General features: G+C 46.1%; 3 pseudogenes; all 3 read left to right on the forward strand.

Annotated features, from left to right (window-relative positions):
* The first annotated feature begins 1,497 nt into the window (after positions 1-1,497).
* LOC136657925 (5S ribosomal RNA) lies at positions 1,498-1,617 on the forward strand (annotated as a pseudogene).
* A 2,206-nt stretch (positions 1,618-3,823) lies between these two features.
* LOC136657815 (5S ribosomal RNA) lies at positions 3,824-3,943 on the forward strand (annotated as a pseudogene).
* A 7,136-nt stretch (positions 3,944-11,079) lies between these two features.
* LOC136658150 (5S ribosomal RNA) lies at positions 11,080-11,196 on the forward strand (annotated as a pseudogene).
* Positions 11,197-12,914: the final 1,718 nt, after the last annotated feature.

Below are 12,914 nucleotides of genomic sequence, written 5' to 3' on the forward strand. Positions count from 1 at the left end.
GCACAGTGGAATATGGAAATAGAGGTGGAAGTGATTTTTGACTCACTGCCAAGCCAGATGTGTTCACTCACTTCTTTTGCAGCAAGGAGATGGAGAGCCAGGATGGTGTAGTGGTTATGGCATTGAACTTAAACCTGGAAGACTCAGGTTCTAATCCCTGCTCAGCCATGAAGCTTCCTGGGTGAGCCTGGCTCACTAATTATCTCTTAGCCCAAACTGCCGCACAGGGTTGTTGTGAAGGCAGAAGGAAGGGAAGGAATTGTGTACACCACACTGAACTCCTTGGAGGAAGGGTGGTATAAAAATCTGAAAATAAATAAATAAATATTGTTCACCAAATGTAGAGGCCAAAGGGGTGGACAATGCCATGTTCAAACTTGTATAAAGAGAGAGATGCTTGAATTGGGAAGCTAACAGGTACATCTATCTACCTGGTCATCTAAATACTTATAAATCATGCCAATTCTCTACTGTACAAATTTCGAGCTATGCATGGCACAATACCGGTAACCATACTACTGCTCTGGACAAGGGTAATGTTGTTTCAGTGGTTCCCAAACGTTTTAGAGGCCCTAGATGCTGCTGCCTGAGTTATAAAGGGGTGTAGTTATAATGGTGATTGGGCAGCAGTGGCCCACCCCAAGTAGCATCTTATTTAACCCTTGATGTGCAGAGCCTAAAGTGTCCTGTCAGTTTTGTGACCCAACAAAAATTACATCACAACCCACTGGTGGGTCTCCTGGACCCACAGTTTGGGAACCACAGTGGTAGGTGTGTAAGGATAGACAAAAGAAAATATTTCTTTACTCAGCGAGTGGTTGGTCTGTGGAATTCCTTACCACACGATGTGGTGATGACTTCTGGCCTGGATGCCTTTAAAAGGGGATTGGATAAGTTTCTGGAGGAAAAATCCATTATGGGTTACAAGCCATGATGTGTATGTGCAACCTCCTGATTTTAGAAATGGGCTATGTCAGAAGGCCAGATGCAAGGGAGGGCACCAGGATGCAGGTCTCTTGTTATCTGGTGTGCTCCTTGGGGCATTTGGTGGGCCACTGTGAGATACCGGAAGCTGGACTAGATGGGCCTATGGCCTGGTCCAGTGGGGCTGTTCTTATGTTCTTAACTACAATTCCCAGGAAGCCTTGCAGGTCTCTTGTTATCTGGTGTGCTCCCTGGGGCATTTGGTGGGCCGCTGTGAGATACAGGAAGCTGGACTAGGTGGGCCTATGGCCTGATCCAGTGGGGCTGTTCTTATGACAGATTGGCGTTCTAAAATATGGGTGCTATATTTGGTCCTGGTGCTATAAAGTTGGAGAATCTAAGGAATGTGATAACATCTATGACAATGGATGAAAGAATACAGAAGAGTATAAAAAATCACTAGTTGTCAGCTGGTGTGCTGCAAATGGGCTCAGTTATGCTGCAAGGCCAGAGAAGACAGATAGCAGTGGCACAAGGAAAAGAGGCCACCTGGAGCCTTGGCATGGCAGCACAAGTAAAAGCAACTGTTACCCTGCACATGCCCGATCTCGTCTGATCTCGGAAGCTAAGCAGGGTCAGGCCTGGTTAGTACTTGGATGGGAGACCACTTGGGAATACCTGGTGCTGTAGGCTTATACCATATTCTTTCGAGACTGAAGGTTGCCGACCACAAGTAAAAGAAGTGGCCAGTGAAGGGGCCAGAAGTGGCTGCTTTGTCCCTCATGCTACAGTGCGCTTAGAAGAAGCAGCTCTTCCTGCTTCCCATTCCTACATTCCACACCAAAAATAATGCACTTCCTGTAGCAACAGTAGCATAACTCGAGGGGGAGCAAAATGCTAAGTACTGCAGGCACCGCAATATGCCGTGTAAATGTCCCCTCCCAGCTGCCGTTGGAGCAATTATGGGCAGTGTTGGCAATGTGCAGGACATGCCATTTGGTTCGTGTCACCTGCATGTTGCATTTCGCTGCCCGGAATGGCTCTGATGGTGAGCGGCAGAGGCCGTTTACATGGCAATGTTGCGATGCCTGAAGTACTTACCATTTTGGCCCCCCTCTATCTACGCTATTGTGTAGCAACCTTCTGGAGAACCTAAGAGCAGAGTACAATACAATACAATACAGGTATTTCTATACCGCCTTTCTATGTCCTCAGATTTCTCCTCGGACTTTATTCAAGGCGGTTTACATGGGCAGGCTATTTAAATCCCCGTAGGGATTTTTACAATTGAAGAAGGTTCTATCTTTCAAGAAACCACAACAATCAGGTGTTTCTTTCTTGATCTGGCCACACATTCTGGCCTCCATCCTCCCACGCTCAGAGCAGATGGAATAGCTCGGCTCAGCTTGTCAGCTGCTTCAAGGTCGCACGGTGCCGGTGGCCTCGAACTGGCGACCTTTGGATGTTATCTTCAGGCAAACGGAGGCTCAACCCTCTAGACCAGACCTGCTGCCAGAGTACCTAATGTTCCACACACACAGTGCATGTGAGTGAACCATGTCCCTGAGGGATCTCCTGGGCTTATTCAGCATGGACAGATTTGTAATTTTAAAATGGCAGTTAGATGATGACAATGAATCATTTAATGTAATTGAAAGATTCCTTGTCATGTAATAGTGTAATAATTGCACTAGTATAATTTTTTAATTGAATTAATTTAACTGTATTTATTCATTGTAAGGTAATAATTTAATGTAATTAAAAAAAACTGGTGGTGTGCCTTTACCATTGTAGCACCTTGCCGGTGTGCCATGAATCAAAAAAGCTTGAAAAAAGCCGCTTTGCAGCCCAATCCTTTCCACACTTTCCTGGGAGTAAGCCCCATTGACTCTAAAGGGACTTACTTCTGAGTAGACATGCATAGGAGTGGGCTATCAGACTGTTCAGACAGAAGTCTCGCATCGCCAGTTCTTGAGACTGCATGTGCAGTCTCTCCTACCCTAAGCTCATCTTTGGATTGGCCACCCAGTACTGTGTGCTTATGTAAGAATGAATGAGATCAGTAGTGTAGCTGAGGGGAAAGGTCACAGGGGTCACAGGACCCTGGGTGGCATTCTTCTGCTGAGGTCTTGCTCCCCTTGTTTGCCCCTGCGCCCTCCCCAAATGCAAACAGAGTTGTGCCAAAAGTGCCTTCTGGTTGCACCTGGAGGTGTCAGAAAGGTACCGTATTTTTCGCTCCATAAGACGCACTTTTTTCCCCCAAAAAAGTGTGGGGGGGGGGGAAGTGTGTGCGTCTTATGGAGTGAATACTGCAAAGCTGCAGGCGTTCTCAGGGCAGCAGAGCCTCCTTGGCAGGTGCTTCTGCCCCTGACCAGGGTCCTGCCTGTGCTCAATGGTAATGCAAATGCAAATTGAAATGCAAATGCAGGCGCTCAGTGGTAATGCAAATGTTCATCGCTTAGTGACAATGCACTTGCAGAAAAATACTACAGTACCTCATTCTACCAGTGCAAGGATGGTAAAGCAGAAAAGGCTAGCATATAAAATTCCTTTTAAACTAGAGGTAGTAAAATATGCTAAGGAGCATGGAAACAGAGCAGCAGAGAGACATATTTTATTACACTATTTGGTTCAGAATATTTTTTCCCTGTTTTCCTCCTCTAAAAGCTAGGTGCGTCTTATGGTCAGGTGCGTCTTATAGAGCGAAAAATACGGTACTTCCTGTTTTTCCCAAAACCAGGCATGCCTTTCCAATGTGTCTGATAAATTATCTGAGGGCTCCCCATTTCACGGCCTCCCCGGGACTCAGAAAACTTCCCATATGCAACCAGAGGGTGCTGGGAGGTCAAGTGGGGCCTTCTAGCTCGGTTTCAGAACCTGTGCTGTGTCAAATCGGTGGGTTGACAGCAACTATTACCCTGCACATGCCCAATCTCGTCTGATCTTGGAAGCTAAGCAGGGTCAGGCCTGGTTAGTACTTGGATGGGAGACTGCTTGGGAATACTGGGTGCTGTAGGCTTATACCATAGTCTTTCGAGACTGAAGGTTGCCAACCACCACCACCAACTCATGGATTAAAAGCGCCCACCTGGTGACATATATAAAGCAGATGTGTTCTTTTATCCATAACCCCCATACAATATTGCAATGCCAGCAAAAGTTGCTTGCCCATTTGCTCGCAAGACACAGGATGTGGTGTACAGTCCATCACATCAGCATTATTGGAAGCACCCAAATGAGGTTTCCCTGCACTTTTGTCTTTTCTGCCAGTACAAAAAGAACCGAACTGGGAGCCACAACCCATCTGCATAACAAAAAGCTTCAGACAACAAAGGAACCCGGGACCTTTTTTAAAAAAATTAATTTACAGTGTTACTATATAATGTCGTAATACCCTAGAGCCCAAGCGCCCCTTTATTTTCAGCTCTGCACAATCGTTTTGGAGTGAACTTTCAAAAGATCAGCCGTATGAACTAAAAACAAAAGGGGGGGGGGAGAGAAGGGCCCAAATCAAATGCTGGTGATAAATGACAGAGCATTGATTCAAAGGGTTGAGCCTACTGTGCAGGAAAGGATGTGACAGTTAGCCTCCTAGTTATTAATATTGCCATTAGGCCTCTGCGAGAAGCACACGTTAATGAAATTTGCAGCTGTTATTAAATTGGGAAACATTATGAACCCCAGGAAGGAAAAAGAAGACGAGGTAGTAATAAAAAGGGGGTTTGGAAAGCTTAGTAATGTGAACAGGAAATAATCAAGTGAGATCTACTTTGGCGCCATGCAAGGCAAGTCAAAAGCATGGAAGACTAGGAGCACTCCCAAGTCAGGTGCAGAAAGAACCCTCAAAAAAGAGCAGATCAGTCCCACTATAATAGATAGTGGAAATCCTTGAGCTTGTAGCAGCACAACACTTACTTTGAAGTAAGTCCCGCTTTGTTCATTGGGGCTTACTCTCAGGTAAGGGAACCTAACCCCATTTTTCTCATAGGCTCAATGATTTGGTATCCACTAATTTGTTATCCACTAGGAACCTAACCCTAGTGGATAACGAGAACTGACTGTACTCTTGTTTTCTCTGGCTATCATTCAAATATTCAAAGCCCTACCCATATATAAAGTGATCTTGGAATGTATGAACAACAACTAGAAAACTGTTAGTGAGACCTACAGTAGGACTCACAGGTTCATCATTCATAGTCTACTTTTCAGTTCCAGTTTGAATTTCTTAGTCTATAAACAGAGATTAGAATCTTGCAAATGCCTCCATAGGGCAGTGGTGAATCTGTGGTCCTCTCAGGACCCTCAAAGGATAATTCCTAGAATTTCACTGCTTGAATCTGTAATAAAAGAAAAGTGCACCAAAGAACAGAAAAAAAATGAGTAAACGAAACAGAGGGAAAAGGTGGAGAAGGTAGCCTTACTGGGTTTCACCGCATATCAGCTTTCATTTCACCCAGCAATGAGAGATAATGCCTCGGAAATAAGAGAGGTGGAAAGACAGACAGACAGCAAAACAGAAAGAGAAACCGAAAGAGACTTTGAAACTTGAATGGAGGAGAAAGTGAACAATAGAACAATTGAAGAGAGCACTATGGGAAAGAACAATGGTGAGGTAAAGAGAATGGAGGTGCCGATTTGTGAAGATGAAAAGAGCCAAATCTATACAGCTTGAGTATAGGCATGCCATAGCTTTCTTGGCAGTGCGTGCGCAAAGGGATGAAAGTCAGTGAACGGGGAGGGCTGCCTGGTATTGGTTACCTGTGCAGAAAATTGAAGCTGGATAAAAGAACTGATTCTACTCCTGAGAATATGGGAAAGCCTGTCAGGGCGAAGGGGGGGGGGGGAGAATCCTGTTCATGGCAGGAATGTAGAATTAACTTGGTGGAGAGTTGTGCAACCTCTCCCCCCCCCCAAAAGGGCCCTGCGGAGTATCTGCTCTATGGGATTCTATGGGCTCCACATCATTATTTTATGTGAGGATGAAGGCGAGTGTGGTCTGCTGATAAAAGGCTGGATTTGAAATAGGGGTGTGCAAGGCCAGCGTGTGCATCACTTCAGACACATTGCAAGGTCTGAAGAGGGTCACAGAGGAATGGGACTGCTGGGTAAGAATCTAATGACGTGTGTTCATGGGGTAACATAAACATTGTTCCCGAGTGCTGTTTTTTTTGGATGCTTAACTGGATTGGAGACAACAAACGAGTCCAGAAGTGTAGCTGGGAGGTGTGCCATCCCAGGGCACACCTTTCAGATTCGCCCCCTCAGAATGCCTCTGGTCATGTCCAAAGGGTGATCTGAGGCCCAGGGAGGATGTGTGCAGCCTCCCCAGGCTTAGAAGTCACTTTCAGTTTTTCAGGGAAACCAGAAGGCACTTCTGAGGCTTTCCGAGGTCATGGAGGGCTTCCGGAGCACAGCTCTGGTCGTGTTTGGAAGGGGCATGGAGGCAAGCACAAGTTCTCCCAAGTTCTGCAAGGCAGGTAAGGCAGATTTTAGGCAATAATCAAGATGGCCATTTCCCCCCAGGCTTTCTCCATCCTGAGGTTTCAACAGCAGACTGAAACACCAGAATATACCCAAGAAAGCTTTTTCCACCGCCCATTTTCCATGCCAAGAAGTGTCCTTTGATAAATGTCAGTGTGTCTGGTGCTGCTCAAGGTAGAGGAGTAGAACCGGTAAAAGTCAGAAGCTCTAGCAATGTGGCTCAGCACTGTCTAAACTGGCTTATGGTGATCCTCCAGGGTTGTCCCCCAGCTGCATTTGGAGCAATCTGGAATCAATCCTGGGATATTCCAGTCCTGGAACGTGTGCTCTACAACTGAGCCATAACCCATTGTAAAGATGAGTTTCCTTCTTCTTGAGATCCCCCAACAGCAGGTGTTGATTATAAACAGTTGGCAGTGCGTGGTATTGTTTTGGAGTCTCCTGCTTGTTATTTCTCCACCTTAGCCAAGCCAACTTCAGCTGCTGACATTTCATGCTTCTGATCTTCTACAAGGGCAAAGTGTCAACCCTTCCTGCCCTGCCTGCTGGGGTTCGGATTCAGAACCCCCCTGCCCCATAGCTGCAGAAAAGAAATACATCTTCTTCACTTCCATATTTAAAAGCGATATCATAACGAGGTGCTTAAGGCTTTGTATAGTGTAGCCCTGTTGCACCTTCTGGTTGCAATTACACCAGCGTTTTAAATGAGGCCCCAAGGGAGCATCTTTTGAATCCTGTCTAAAAACACGAGCGGCTCATGAGCGAAACTCAGTGTTATTTTAATTGCACTTAGAGGCAGCCGCCCTGAAAAATCAGGGAGAATATGCAAACTTTCTCTCAGGGAGCTTTTGGAACAAGTTGATCGTCTGTCTGACAAGATTTGTTCCTACCTTCTCATGTTGCTTCTTTCTTCTCACCTCCTACTGAGAAGCAGGAGAGTTGGCTGAGAGTGACACTCTTTTATTTATTTTTTAATCGTTTCCCCGCTGAGTATTTACTCTTTAAATCATCAGATTCGGCCATTTTGTTTTTAATTAGAATAATATTCTGCCTTGATAAAGCACCTTTCATCTGGCGATCATAGGAATCGCTACCGACATGAATTAAATCACGGGTATCTCTAGGAGGATAAATCTCTCTCTAAGGAGACAGGAAGACACTGCATTATTTAACAAGAAGAGAGAAGGGGAAGAGGAAGAGAGGGACAAATGCTAAACTGACTCAAGATCATCCAGGTGTGGATAGAATTACAGTTCGGATTACCAGATAATGCTCTTGACTTGTGGAATTCATGCAAGTCCTTGTGACAGAGTGTACATTAAACTGTGCTCACAAGGATTACGCTAACTGTCTGCAAGTACGAAGAGCTTCTTGTCCTTTGTCTAGGAAATGTGTAAACCACCTGGAATTGGATTGGAAACAGGATCGACATTAGGGAGTTTCCAGTTTGGGCACCCGCCAGGGCTGGAGAGCCCTGAGTGGATCTGCCCCCTGAATGGGGCAGATCTACCACCCCTTTTATTCTTCCTCACCCTTAAAAAAAATTAAACAACCTTGCAGGGGTGCTGTTGCTGCCTACACCTTCTCCTCCTTCTCATTTAGGGAAGCAACCAAGTGGGTAAGGATGGAGAGCTCAGGAAGCAGAGAGGTAAGGTAATGCCTCCAACCCCCACTGAAGCCACTTTCTACTTCAGTTCCTGTGCGATCTCCTCCTGTAGGTCTTGTTTGACACCAACAGGATGGATGGAACCCATGATGAAGCCCAGCATGCCCTGCCCATTCTGTCTGTTTCAAACAGAACAGCGGTTGGCAACCTTCAGTCTCGAAAGACTATGGTATAAGCCTACAGCACCCGGTATTCTCAGGCGGTCTCCCATCCAAGTACTAACCAGGCCTGACCCTGCTTAGCTTCCAAGATCAGGCATGTGCAGGGTAAAGGGAGGAGGTGGCTCTGGTAAATGGAAGATGGCATGGGGGGGTCATCTCCTCCTTATTGCACACAAGGCCTTCTTGCTGGGTGGGCAAGGAGGAGGAGGAACCAAGCTGAGTGATCCTGTCCTGATCACTCATGGAAGTGAGCGACCAGAACAAGGTTCCCTGCAGCTACTTTTTGTAGCTCTGCCATTGCAATCATTCAGCATGATGATGCTGAAAGAAGGGGGTGGGGCTACTGCTGTCCCAATCCTTCTCCTGCTCTCTCTCTCTCTCTCTCTCTCTCTCTCTCTCTGCAAGTGAGAAGAGGATCAGAGAGCTGATGGAAGCAGTTCACAAGTTTCAGGATGGAGGTGTGGCGGGCAGATGCCAGGGGCAGGGCACCCTCCTTCAGTCCAGCGCTTCCCCTAACTCACCACGTGAAGCAGGTGCTTCAATCAAGGTCATGGCTAGGCCAACCCTCAGAATGGACCACTGCTGATGCTCTGTGCGCAAAGCCTTCGTGTCGTGGTCTTGCTGGAGCAATGCTCTAGGCTAGAAGGAGGTTAGTGAAAGGTAATTTGCAAGCAGAGCCCTATTTGAAAACAGAACAGGGGTCCTTTGGATTTATCCCCACTGCTCTGCGAACCTGAAAAACTCAACTATATATTGCATTTCTTTAAACAAAACACCACTCCTCCCCCCCCCAAACCCCAAACCCTCCCAGTTCTTTTTATTGCTATGCCAAATCATTAATATTGTTGAACAAATTGTCAGGTTCTATAATCCTTGAGTAAACTTGCAACATCATAAAATCAACAGATCTCATAACTCGAAACAGATCTTTCACCACAGTTTTAATTCTAGCAACATTCTCCTGTTCCATCAACACATGATATGATGAGAAAAGCTTCTTGCTGAATTCTGGCATACCTTGATGTACCCAGGATTTGTTTCCTTTCAAAATGTTACTCTACATTCGAGCAGCAATTTAAGCAGTCTGCTGTATAAGTCAGACAGAACAGATCCCTCATAGACTAAGGCAAGAGCAAAACTGTAAATATGATGATGGACAGGCTAGCCTGTCCATGAGGTTGATGGGGGAAGTCACTTCTGATGGTGGATTAGTGGGGCAGGCTATCTGCTTACTCACTTCTGCCTCTCCTCCTCCTCCTCTTCCCATTCCATGGATTTAATAAGGGAATCGGTGTGGAAGAAGAGCTGTGTACACAAGGGAATGGATTCTTCCCACTAATCTCAACCTCTCACTCACTGAATGTGTTGGAGGCTTTTAGGGGCAGACACCCAATGCATGTAGTATCTGTATAAATATTGTTATTAATAAGAATAAGAATAGTATGTCCAGTTCAAGCCTTTAAATGAAGTGCACAAATATCACAGGCTGAGCCAGTGTGTCCTGAGATGTGCATGTACTGTATAGACCCCTATGCAAATAAAAATTCCAGCGCATGGGGGTCAGGCGCAGAGAGGTGGTAGGTTTGGTCAGACGCAGAGAGGTGGTAGGTTTGGTCAGACGCAGAGAGGTGGTAGTTCAACAGGGGTGTGTGTGTGTGTGTGTGTGTGTGTGTGTGTGTGTGTGTGTGTGTAAAGCTGCTTGCACTTTATGGCCAACTACACAGGACTGCTGAGACACTCAGGGCCCAATCTTAACCAACTTTTCAGCACCAACGCAGCCACAGTGCAACCCAAAGTAACGGAACAAATGTTCCTTGCTTTGAGGAGGCCTCTGTGACTTCCCACCACAGGATGCTTCACATGTCCCATTGGCATGGCTGTATCAGCACTGGAAAGTTGAGTAGGGTTGGGCCCTTAGTGTTGTCAACCCTGACTAGTAGTGGAACACCATGTTCTCCGGTGAGGTCACGATTCCAAGCTCCAAAGTGGCTATCAAGGACACTGCATTGTTCTCATCCACTTATTTATAAAGCTCTTTGAGGACCAGATATTTAAAGAGATGCCTTTTCCTGAAAGGGAAACAAAAAGCCGCCTTGAGTGCTCCTTTCTGGAGTGGAAGGCGGGATATAAATTCTACTAATAAATAAATAAAAAGGATCTTTAGTCCAGGGAGGGCTGCAGAATTCTTTTGCACAGAGTAACTAGCACTCGAACAACAGAGAAGGGGGCTGAAGGTTATTGGTACATTTCAGCCAGAGGGCCAGTGTGAAGATCCAGCCTTTGTTTTTTTCCATTAACATAATTTAGCACCAACAGCGAACTAGGCACACCACTGGAATTTTCACAAGAATCAAGAACTGTGAGGCATTGACCCAGTGGTGTGTGGGCAGTTTTGATATATGCTGGCGACAGAGATGCTAGTTAATCGGTAACATTCATAACACCGGTAATTGACAGGCACCAGAAAGCAGAAGTAATCGAATGAACTGTTTAAAAGAAGTTACCTTCTTATTATCAGCTGAATATAAATGCACCGTGTCAAGCTCAAGCAGTTAAAACGGAAGCTAAATAAAGAAAAAAGAGTGATATTATGGAGAAGCAGAAAAAGAACATAATGACTGGGAGTTTGTTTAATAAAAGCACAAAGTGTCTGCTTTTTCTTGTTAATGTCTCTATTAAAAACTCCTTTGAAACTCTGAGTATGTCTCCTACAGTTCTCTTTATCCCAGTACCGCAAACTATAGAGGAGGGGGTTGTTCAGTGGAAAATTCAAAATATAGTGTGATCAAACATTCTCAAGGAGTTACCATATATAGTGCCCCCACCACCACCACTCTTGGCATGATCTCAAGGGGCCAGATCCCTGCACATGCCCAATCTCGTCTGATCTTGGAAGCTAAGCAGGGTCAGGCCTGGTTAGTACTTGGATGGGAGACCGCCTGGGAATACTGGGTGCTGTAGGCTTATACCATAGTCTTTCGAGACTGAAGGTTGCCAACCACCAACCACCAGATCACCTCATGAGGGGTAAAATAGGATATGTTGGGTTCACCTGACAGATAGCAATCCATAATCAGAGACCAACGAACTGCTCACAAGGGGTATATTGTCTCTTATAGGAAACCAAGAACAAGAATAGCGTCTTTTCCCCACTGACTTTGAATGTCTTCTAAATCCTGCAAGTCTGTCCCTCAGGTCTGCTGATGGCCAGATGAACCTGGATGAGCCAGGACATCAGGCAACAGATGAGGAAGCATAAACGGTTAGCATGGAAGGGAAAACAAAGAACACAAGGCTCTACAACCAAGGGTTTTTATAGATTTTTATATAGATTTTTATAGGGAGGGCACCAGGATGAGGTCTCTTGTTATCTGGCATGTCTCTTGTTATCTGGTGTGCTCCCTGGGGCATTTGGTGGGCCGCTGTGAGATACAGGAAGCTGGACTAGATGGGCCTATGGCCTGATCCAGTGGGGCTGTTCTTATGTTCTTATATTTTTGCCCCATCTGTTCCTATGGGATTCTTAGGTGAGGCGATCCTCTATTGCCAATGAAGGACCCCTGCTGGGTTCTGCCCAGTGGCATAACTGGAGGGGGGCGCCGCGCTCTAGCAGGGAGCCTCAGCAGGGCAGGCAAGCAGCCCCTCCCTTCAGAGTCATTCCCGGCAGGAATCATTCCCGGCTCTGTTTTGCTCCCCCTGCTGGGAATGGCTCCGAAGGGAGGGGCCATTTGCCCGCCTCGCTGCCAGCCTGAGTGCTCTGCCCCCCTCCAGCTATGCCACTGGTTCTGCCTTTGTCTTCCCACCCAGCTGAGGGTGCAGTATCTATTGGGATGCTTGTTCCTAGATTGAGCTCAGTCCTGGGGTTGGTGCGAACCACTGGTGGGGTGAATCTGTTCCTTCGCTTTGCAAAAGTGGTCCCCCCCCCTTCCAAACTCAGGAGTCCAGGGTGGCGAGTTTGGTCACCAACACCAAATATGCTGTTCCAGAATCTGGGGCTGGATCTACATTTGGATCTGGATCTACATTTGAGAGGTATGGTGCTGTTCAGATCTGAAGCGCTGAGCTCTATGGATGCATTCAGGAAGGGAAGGCGATTCCCTGATTCACTGCAAAATGTGGCCTGTGGCCTCTTGCCATCTTGTCCTATGATCAGCCCACATTACTGGTCTGGCCCTTTTGCTTTCCAGGCAGGCACTCACCACATATTTAGATGTGTGTCTCCTGCACACCCTGAATTCAAGGAAATAAACAGGAATGAGATACTGACCACATTAGACCACTATAGTCTGAGGAACAGCGGGTGGGGGGACGCATGAGAAAGTTCTGTCCATGAAAGCCCCTCCCACATGAAGTATAGCTGATGGCCTCGTTGTCAATAGGTTGGCAGAGGCTGAAGACTTCATTGTTTCACTAGATTTTATTCAGTCTCCTCTGCTTGTTTTAATTTTGTTGTTTCCCTTTCCCAGCGTTTGTTTTCTGGCACTGGTTGCTATTGATTTGCTTTTGTTTTTCAGTGATCTTTGCTTTAAAGCTTTTGATCTCAAGCCACTTTGTGTCCATTTGGAAAAAGATGGGGCATTCATTTTTTGAATGAATGAATGAATGAATGAATGAATGAATGAATGAAGGGCTAGCGTTTTGACTTGTTTAAAATCATGAATTTGTAGATCCTCCAGACATCA

Source organism: Tiliqua scincoides, chromosome 7 (genome assembly GCF_035046505.1).
Source record: "Tiliqua scincoides isolate rTilSci1 chromosome 7, rTilSci1.hap2, whole genome shotgun sequence".
NCBI lineage: Eukaryota > Metazoa > Chordata > Lepidosauria > Squamata > Scincidae > Tiliqua > Tiliqua scincoides.